We start from the raw sequence: 10,446 nt of genomic DNA on the forward strand, positions 1-10,446 counted from the left end.
AGCATGGTCTCCAATTGCGCGCGCATGTTTTTGTGTACAAATTTCAATTCATTGATTGATGATGATTACAAGTACAAGCTTAAGTTGGGCAAAACGGTTCCGTTTACCCGCCGGTCCCGGTACTGAAGTCGTGAAGAGGGACCAAAAGAAATATCCTTCTTTCTCATCTGTAGAACTGGCTGTAGTTGTTGTTTTGAATAGGCAAACTAGTCAGTTTTGACTATTGTTGCCTTAAATCATATTTTGAAGAAAAAGAAAAGCATGTTTATAAACATGCTTTTTTTTCTCCAAAATATGATAATTGGCTTTGCATCTATTTAGACAGACATGAATAAGTCTCCTATGGCCCCCGCCCCCATTGCATGCCCTACCTCCCTATAGCTGCAACCTTACCCCCTTCCAGTTCTTATATCCTCTTTGGTGGATTCTCTTTTATAAATGCTCCCCTATAATTAAGATCCACGGCGGTCATAGAGTCACGCTCACCCAGTCTCTCCCCTCATCCACTCTCCGAGCTCCCTGTCCACTGTATACTTCTTTCTGTCTTTCCTTCCTTCTTTACCCCCCCCCCCCCCCCCCTCCTCCATTCTGTAGAAAGAGAGGTGGTATACAAATACTCCTTAAGTGCCAAATCCACTCTGTATAATTATTTACCCTCCCTTTCTATATGCTCTTTCTTAATTACCCCCCCCCCCCCTTACAGGAGAGCATGCCTCTTCTGCCTGCACCTCTCCTCTTCTTTCTTACCTTCCTTCTCTCTTCCCCTCCATATTCTCATTTCTCCTTTTCCTCTCATATCACCCTCCCTCTCATATAAGTTAATACTACTTTCATTGGTTCCCTGTTCTCTTCTTGCTCAGCCCCAGCCCTATTCTGCAGGCACAGACCCTGATTGATACCTTGATCAACAAGTGTGTCTCAACGCAAAGACTAGCACATACAAAACTTTCAATTCAGGGCCTCCAGTACACAAGGCATGAGTAGGCTGCAATTCAGACCCTTAACTCGAGTGAAGGGTTTGCACAGCAGACTACTCACCCCCCCCCCCCTTCTCTCTTTCTTTTTTGTCTGTTTAGTACGTCTCTGATACACTCTCTCCAATCTCTTGACAACCAAATAAAATGCAGACATGTTTTTCTTCATAATTTTGATATTTGATAATTTATCAAATCAATGTCTCAAATCCACATGTATAAATAGCCTTCCAATCTTGGGGACATTTCCTTCATATTTCACAGATATTTTACGATGATTGAATACCCCCAAATTTTCTGAAATTACGGGAAACACTCATGGAATGATTTCAAAATTAATGATGCACACCTCCATGTCCACATTGCATATTATCTATATGTGCATAATGTATATACAAAAGACAAACTTCCCTTTTCCTTGAAAATTTACACACAAAATATTGGCACAGTATGAAGTAAGTCTTCAGAGTTGAGAAGTCCTGAAATCTTTATAAATTAAACAAAACATTTTTTTTTATTAAATAGGTTCTTTAAACAAGTGACTGGAAATGATTGAAATAATTCAGCAAACATTTCTGAAAGTAAATAATGGCGTTATAGAGCCTCTTGACTTATCAGCACTCTTTTTTTTACATTTATCAATGGATATAGTCAGGCAGCATATGTAATTTACTTCGACAAATTGGCTAAGTCTGATATTTCACTTTTATGTGATTGGTGACATCACAAGGAACATCTTTCAACTTGGTGACAAATTTCTAATGGTCATCTTGACCATGTTAGGGGTCAAAATAAGGTCAATAGGGGTCAATTTTATAAATTGCCCCAAGTCTGTTGAGTGACACACCAAATTGTTTGTCTTGTTATACTGAACAAAAAAGTGTACACAACCATACACTCTTGACCTTCCGTTAAAAAGTTATGACCGGAAATGTCAAAGGTCAACGAACTTTTGTTTAATGGCAAATTGCACTGAAGGTGTTAAGGAAGCTAATTTTCCCGTGTTTTTATGCATGTGTGTACTTCTTTTTTTCGATTTTCGATAAGTCCATCGTCAGAAGTCCATATTCACAAGATATAAAGGGTCAAGACAAGCTCAGGGAGAGGTCAAAACGTCAACAATCTTTCATTGGAAGCCAAAATACACGTCTTAAAGCGGTTACAATCACTTACAAGTCTTATTTTTCGTGGGTTCTTCATTTTAAAAAGTCTATATCTGAGAAGACATTACATATAAAGGGGTCCAATGTGCTTATTTAGGAACAAAATAGATAAACAGAGATAGACGTCGAATACATTCGGTGTGGTACGGTATTGCAGGAATGCCTTGAAACGACTTGACAAACCCTAATGCCCTTAAAAGTCGTATCATCTTCATGATGTTATAAGTGCAACCAGCTCTTTCCGAGTTTCTTGATTTAGAAATGCAATTCATTTTCAATTTACAAGTCTTTGATTTGGAAAGATACATTTCATCCATTTGCTTTGTACATAATATTTTAATCAACAGAAAGTATTGTAATGTATTGGGGTATATGTGCACTATGTTAACAGACACATCGATTGATCAGTGCTCCCAGCTCCTAAGAACCTAACATCTTATTTGGATTAACTTATGAATAAGATAATGAGGTAATTAGGAGTGAGGATGATATGATAAGTTGGACTCCAATTGCCCCTTAACTAATTCTAATGTGTGATGGTAATATCATTTTTATCATTTCTGACAAAGAGGTAACATCGTGCAAGCATGTTGTTTGTAGTCAGTCATTGTGTGTCCATCATGCTGATGTGATATATTCTGACCATTGGCATTACTCGATCTCTGGACTACACATGTCTGATTATGTGCTGACATTAAAACGGCTTGTACTATTTTGCCAAGTGTGTTTTTTTATCAGAGAATGCCTACAACGTGAAACTAAACTTAGTACCAGTTCTCACAATAGTGATGTGCATAGATGCTAGATGCCGATTTTGTTTTTGTTCTTTTGTCATTCTTGTTTTTTCCTACTTGCTGAATTGCCTAGATGTTACTAGAAAGAATGTCATTGAAGTAAATCCAATTATTAAGTATACCACGGCCATACCGTAGCGGGAAGGGGGGGGGGCAGCTGCCCCCAGAAATTGTGAAAACTTGCATTTTTACTGAAAAATAAATAAAATTGACCAAAAGTATGCTCGAAATCCTTAAATATCACTTTACAAAATGCAAAAGGGCTCCAATGTTCAGCTAAAAGCAGCACATGCACCGAGCACATGCACCAGAAATGTGTAGTCCTTCTTGGCTCCAGAGCATCTTATTCGCAAGATAATCCAAATGAAATGTTAAGGAACTTTCTTAGGAGTTGGAAGCACTGATGAATCGATATGTTTATTCTGTTAACATAGTATGCCTATTATACTTATAACCCAATACATAACAATAGGTTCTATTAATTAGAATATTCTGTACAAAGCCAATGAAGAAAATACTTCTTTACATATCAAAGACTAGTAAATTGAAAATGAAATGAACTTGAATTGAATTCCTAAATTAAAAAAAAACTCCTTGGATGCACTTAATTATTACATCATGAAAATGATAAGATTTTAAGGGCATTAGGATTTGTCAAGTCGTTTCAAGGTATTTCTGCAATACCATGATACCCACATTTAATGTATTCGACGCCTATCTCTGTTTTGTTCCTAAATGAGCACATTGGACCCCTTAATATATAATGTCTTCTTAGATATAGACTTTTTAAAATGAAGAACCCACAAAAAATAAGACTTCTAACCGCTTTTAGACGTGTATTTTGGCTTCCAATGAAAGTTTGTTGACCTTTTGACCTTTCCCTGACCTTGTCTTGACCCTATATATCTTCTGGATAAGGACCTCTGATGATGGACTTATCAAAAATCGAGAAAAAAAGACGTACACACATCATAAAAACACGGGAAAATGAGCTTCCTTAACACCTTCAGAGTAATTTGCCATTTAATGAAAGTTCGTTGACCTTTGACATTTCCGGTCATAACTTTTTAACGGAAGGTCAAGAGTATATAGTTGTGTACACTTTTTTGTTCAGTATAACAAGACAAACAATTTGGTGTGTCACTCAACAGACTTGGGGCAATTTATAAAACTGACCCCTATTGACCTTATTTTGACCCCTAACATGGTCAAGATAATAATAATAATAATCCGCTTTTATATAGCGCTTAATCCATCGGAACGACGTTTCTAAGCGCTTTACAGATATATTATTACCCCGGTCATCGGATTCATTCAGTCATTCCCGCACACAATGTGTGCACATCCTCCACTCCCTGGGGAGTATTCCAGTCAGTCGCCTGAGAGGCGCACACAATACTGGACAAGCTACAATGACCTTCACATCCTACCGGGTACCCATTTAGCACCTGGGTCGAGAGTGGCAAAGTGTGGATTAACGCCTTGCCAAAGGACGCCAGACCGCGGTGGGATTCGAACACACGACCCTCTGTTTACAAGGCGAGAGTCAGAACCACTACACCACAGCTCCTCCACGATAACCATTAGAAATTTGTCACCAAGTTGAAAGTTGTTCCTTGTGATGTCACCAATCACATAAAAGTGAACAAGTGGAATGCCTCTGGCCGTCTCACCTGCATCACGCGGTTCAATATAGCAGCAGTGCTCACTTTGAATACTACTCTAACTCGCACAAGATGTTCAGTGATACATGGTTACTCTTATTTCCCTTTTTTATGAACTAGACCAATAAACTTAGAGATATGATGGTTATTCAACGAAAAACCCCAACATGGCCAAAGTTCATTGACCTTACATGACCTTTGACCTTGATCATGTGACCTGAAACTCGAACAGGATGTTCAGTGATACTTGATTACTCTTATGTACAAGTTTCATGAATCAGATCCATAAACTTTAAAAGTTATGATGGTAATTCAACAGATACACCCAATTCGGCCAAAGTTCATTGACCTTTGACCTTGGTCATGTGACCTGAAATGCGCACAGGATGTTCAGTGATACTTGATTACTCTTATGTACAAGTTTCATGAATCAGATCCATAAACTTTAAAAGTTATGATGGTAATTCAACAGATACCCCCGATTCGGCCAAAGTTCATTGACCCAAAATGACCTTTGACCTTAATCATGAGACCTGAAACTTGCACAAAATATTCAGTGATGCTTGATTACTATTATGTCCAAGTTTCATGAATCAGATCCATAAACTTTCAAAGTTATGATGGGAATTCAACAGATATCCCCAATTCGGCCAAAGTTCATTGACCCTAAATGACCTTTGACCTTGGTCATGTGACGTGAAACTCATGCAGGATGTTCAGTGATACTTGATTAACCTTATGTCCAAGTTTCATGAACTAGGTCCATATATTTTCTAAGTTATGATGACATTTCAAAAACTTAACCTCAGGTGAAGATTTCGATGTCGATTCCTCCAACATGGTCTAAGTTCATTGACCCTAAATGACCTTTGACCTTGGTCATGTGACATGAAACTCTAATAGGATGTTCAGTAATACTTGATTAACCTTATGGCCAAGTTTTATTAACTAGGTCCATATACTTTCTAAGTTATGACATCATTTCAAAAACTTAACCTCAGGTTAAGATTTGATGTTGACGCCGCCGCCGCCGCCGTCGCCGTCGGAAAAGCGGCGCCTATAGTCTCACTTTGCTTCGCAGGTGAGACAAAAATCAGACTTAGCCAATTTGTCGAAGTAGCCGGTAAATCATGACATATGCTGCCTGACTAATAGTTACATGAATGCCTCTCAAAGGCTGATTAATAATTCAAACGAATCATACAACTTCTCTTGCACTTCATCAATGTGTTAACCCAATCCCAATTAAGAGTAAACCATAATATAATGAAAGGAAAACTTAAAACAAAATAATTTAGAATCATATAAGCATATCAGAAAATTTACCTTAAATTTCTGAAAAATTCAATTATCTAGTCAAGTTTACCAGTAACTTATCAGGCAGTGTGAACATCAATGTTGATTGTGCAGGTTTGGCAAGACATACAAGTTATACTGTAATGGTAAAAGATTGTAATATATAATTACAAATTATGTAAAGTTGCTATCAAATGCCTATACAATAAGAAAGCAAAAAATACAAACTTTATGTCAATCCAAATGCATGGTATAAATCTTATGTTTAATACTACATGTACATGTATACCTTGTAAAGAAATGCAGCATATTTTGTCATTTTGGACCGTTTCAAATATATTTTTTATCTGTGAAGGAAAGACAATTCCTCTGACAATTGAAGGATATTGTTAAATGTTTGCCAGGCTTAGAAACTCCTTATGATACAGGTTAGAATATTAAACTTACTTTCACATTGCCAATTTATCAAGTGCTCAAAGAAACCCAACATAATCATGATAATACTGTTACTGCTAATTTACACCGTGAGCGCAATCAACCAAAACCTTTTATAAACACACTCATTTTCGAATGAATTAAAATTTGCAACAAATTTCATAAACGTCATGGGGAGATAATATTAATCATTAACTGAATGGAAGTATAAAAGATATTGAAATGAAGTCTTATCTAGTTGGGTCATAACAAAGTGGATAAGGATATTAAAATGATAAATTCCATAATTTATAATTCATAAAGTAGGGTTCCCCCAAGAAAAATTCAACTAAAAATAGCAGTAAAAATAATTAAAAAAATATTGGTTTGGAGGTTTGAAGAAATTCCATCAAAGTTATTGGAATGTTTTTATTTGTGATGTCATATACAAGCAGCTTCTTGTTCGGTATTAAAACAATTGAATTGTCACTTTCTCTAAACTTGAAAATACTCTCTAATTCAACTTCGGTAGTATATTAACAGAACAAATTACACCAGCTCCTGAAAGAACCATGAACCATTAAAATGTGAAATTCAAACATTTTATATTGGCAGCTGCTGCTTGTGTATGACGTCACGAATCCAAGTTTAAAGGACAAGTCCACCCCAACAAAAACTTGATTTTGATAAAAAGAGAAAAAATCAACAAGCACAACACTGAAAATTTCATCAAGATCGGATGTAAAATAAGAAAGTTATGGCATTTTAAAGTTTCGCTTATTTTCAACAAAATAGTTATATGAACGAGCCAGTTTCATCCAAATGAGAGAGTTGATGACATCACTCACTTACTATTTCTCTTTTTTATTTCATTATATGAAATATCAAATATTTTGATTTTCTTATCATTGTCATGTAAAAGAAGTTTCATTCTTCTTCTTCTCTACAGTGCGTATCAAAAAAGAGTTTACACTTTGAAAAAGCTCTGGGAATTCAAAAATATAAAACATGTGGGTAATGTTTTCACGTATAATCTTGGGTTTGGGTCTCATCTATCCAATGAAAGTAAAAGTTTTGACAGAATGTTACACTTGAGTGAGCACTGTCCATTTCTGTAAAGCTTGCAGAAATCTGTTTGCGCAGAAATAATCGTTTTCACAGTGTCAAGGGGAAAGGGCGAAATCAAACTTACCCTGCGATACATTTTTCCTACATTTCCCTTGCACTTTTAGTCAATTAAGATAAAACAGATATATTCAAAGCATTTTTAAACAAATTTGCCACCCAAATTGAAATTTCAACACTCAGAAAGCACAACTTTTACCCTTTTTGTGCCAGCTGGATCTGAGGACATAACTGAATCTGAACAAAAGTTTACATCAGATATCTCCAGCACATTTTTACTAAGTTTGTATTATTTCAAGTGGGTTGACATTTAATTTTTCATTTAATACTTGTTTCTCCACAGTTTTCCCAAGCTTGACAATGATTAAAAAATGAAAATCAAGCCTAATTCATAATAATAAATCAAAGCTCAGTGTAAATCAAATATCGTCTTGATGGCCTTGGTGTGTGGGGCGGGGCGCAATGCACTCTTCGAAGTGTATTGGGCAAGGAAACAAGTTAAAAGAGGTAAAAGATATCTTCAAATCAAATTTACTTGCTAAATTCTACGTGTTCTTCATGATAAAGATTTACTTTTATTCGCATAGCTATTTCAAAGTTCTGCGCAAATCCTTTTTCACTAACTTTTCAAAAGTAAGTGTTGCTCACTCAAGCGGAAATATTTTTCGATAGTTATATCATTATTTGCTTAAATGGATCTGTATCAATGTTAAAATGTGGAAAAATCTTCAGGATATTACAAATGTATAATTTTACAGGATTTTTCCAAAGTGTAAACTTTTTTTTGATACGCACTGTATAAGTACAGGCCACCGTCTGGCGTATTGTCGTACTGTACATTCCTCCCTAAACACATGGAATTCCATTATATTAACTTTTTTTGCTTAAGGCAAGGATTTCCTAATTGTCAAATTCATAAAAATTGAAATAATGTATAATTCAAACAAAAAAAAGGAAATAGTGAGTGACGTCATTGACTCTCTCATATTAATGTAACTGGCTCGTTCATATAACTATTTTGTTAAAAATAAGCGAAACTTTGAAATGTCATAACTTTCTTATTTTACATCCGATTTTGATGAAATTTTCAGCATTGTACTTGTCTGATTTTCCTCTATTGATTCAAATCAACATTTTTCTGAGGTGGACTTGACCTTTAAGATTTGAATAGCTTTGTTAATCTTTGATGAATTTTCCTCAAACCTTCACCAATGTTTTTGTTTATTCAGGTATTTTTACTACATATTTTTCTTCAGGGTAAACTTCTCCAATAAAATTAATCCATGACCATCAAAGTCATGACCATGAGTGCCAGGTTGACTGGCCTTCATGCTACTATTGGCCTTAGAAATGTGGGGTGCCCACATGTAATTTTTTTTACAATTGTTAAAGGGATGGTCTGGGCTGAAAATATTTATATCTAAATAAATAGAGTAAAATTCACAGAGCAAAATGCTGAAAATTTCATCAAAATCTGACAACAAATAACAAAGTTATTGAATTTCAAAGTTTTTCCATATTTTGTGAAAACAGTTATATGCACATCATCATGAATATTCATTAGGTGGGCTGATGATGTCACATCCCCACTTTTCCTTTTTCTTATGTTTTTACATGAAATCCTAAATGTTTAATTTTTTTCATACATGTGTAAATGATGTTTTTCCATTATGATGAAATAAGTTGCGGCAATAAAAAACTAATGCACTTAATCAGTTGGCAATCCAATTTTTTTAGTTCTTGGTAGAAAAAATTTGAGCAAACCTAATTTCATATAATAAAATACAAAAGAACAAGTGGGGATATGAAAGCATCAGCCCATCTTATGAATATTCATTCATATTCATGCCTAGAACTGTTTTACTGAAATAATGCAAATCTTTAAATTCAATAACTTTGTTATTTGTTTTTTGATTTTGATCAAATCTTCAGCATTTTGCTTTGTGAATTTTACTCTATTTATTGAGATATATATATCTCCAGCCTGGACCATCCCTTTATATGAATTGGCCTAGTCCTAAAAATATAGAAATGTAAGGCCTTGTACAGTGACCACATTATTCTGTTAGCACTGGAATATTCTTATTTGACCTGAAAATTTTTGGAATGTGGTAATGTCCAAACACCCTTGATATACTCCATGTAAGTAGTGAATAATCTCATTGAGAACATAACTAATCAAACAAACAATAAATATCTAATGAAAACAGATTCTTCTTGGACCTCTTCTATCATCAACGAAATATTTCAAATGTTTGCTTTGACCAATTCCATGACGGCTAAATAATACTCGAGGACTATGCGGCTGTTTTCATAACCATCAATTTCAGCATTCAAAGTTTACACAAAACTTACGTTGTGAACTTAAATGAAAGCATTCTGATGGGAAACACATGGAAAATAATAATTCATATATTTTTCTCCTAAAAGTGTTGTTTCTCTATTCAAAATGGCACTGATCACTGGGGACATAAATCTACATGTATTTGATACAATATAATATAACTCTCAAAACATTTTCCTGTATTTCCATCTATTCAAACAGTATGTACAGAAATAATAGAGCTTGTATAAATGTTCATCATTATCATAAATAAATCTAACATCAGATTTCCATAAATTTCATACAAATAGATAAATGTTTGCATGACAGGTAATGAAAAAAAAAACAGGAAGATAGTGAACATGCTTCAGAACAGTGCCATCAACAACAAACAATATTTTAGTCATATTTCCAGACATGATAAAACTGCTTCCTAATTTGGAAGTGTAACTTCAGAAATTCAAATTCAGGATATATCACATTGACAGTTGGCATCCTTCATGATCATAAACCTAGAAAGCAATGACCATTGTCAATTAAAATGAAATCCATTTCCTTTGAATATAAAAACATTTGTATGAAATATGAAAACCTAAAACAGAAAGCAGATAAGTTGAAAGAAATTGGACCATGAATACATTTTTGGTGATTGAAAATGAGATGACTAAAACTCTGTAAATCTCAAAAATTAGC

Source organism: Lytechinus variegatus, chromosome 15 (assembly GCF_018143015.1).
Source record: "Lytechinus variegatus isolate NC3 chromosome 15, Lvar_3.0, whole genome shotgun sequence".
In the NCBI taxonomy this organism is placed as follows: Eukaryota; Metazoa; Echinodermata; class Echinoidea; order Temnopleuroida; family Toxopneustidae; genus Lytechinus; species Lytechinus variegatus.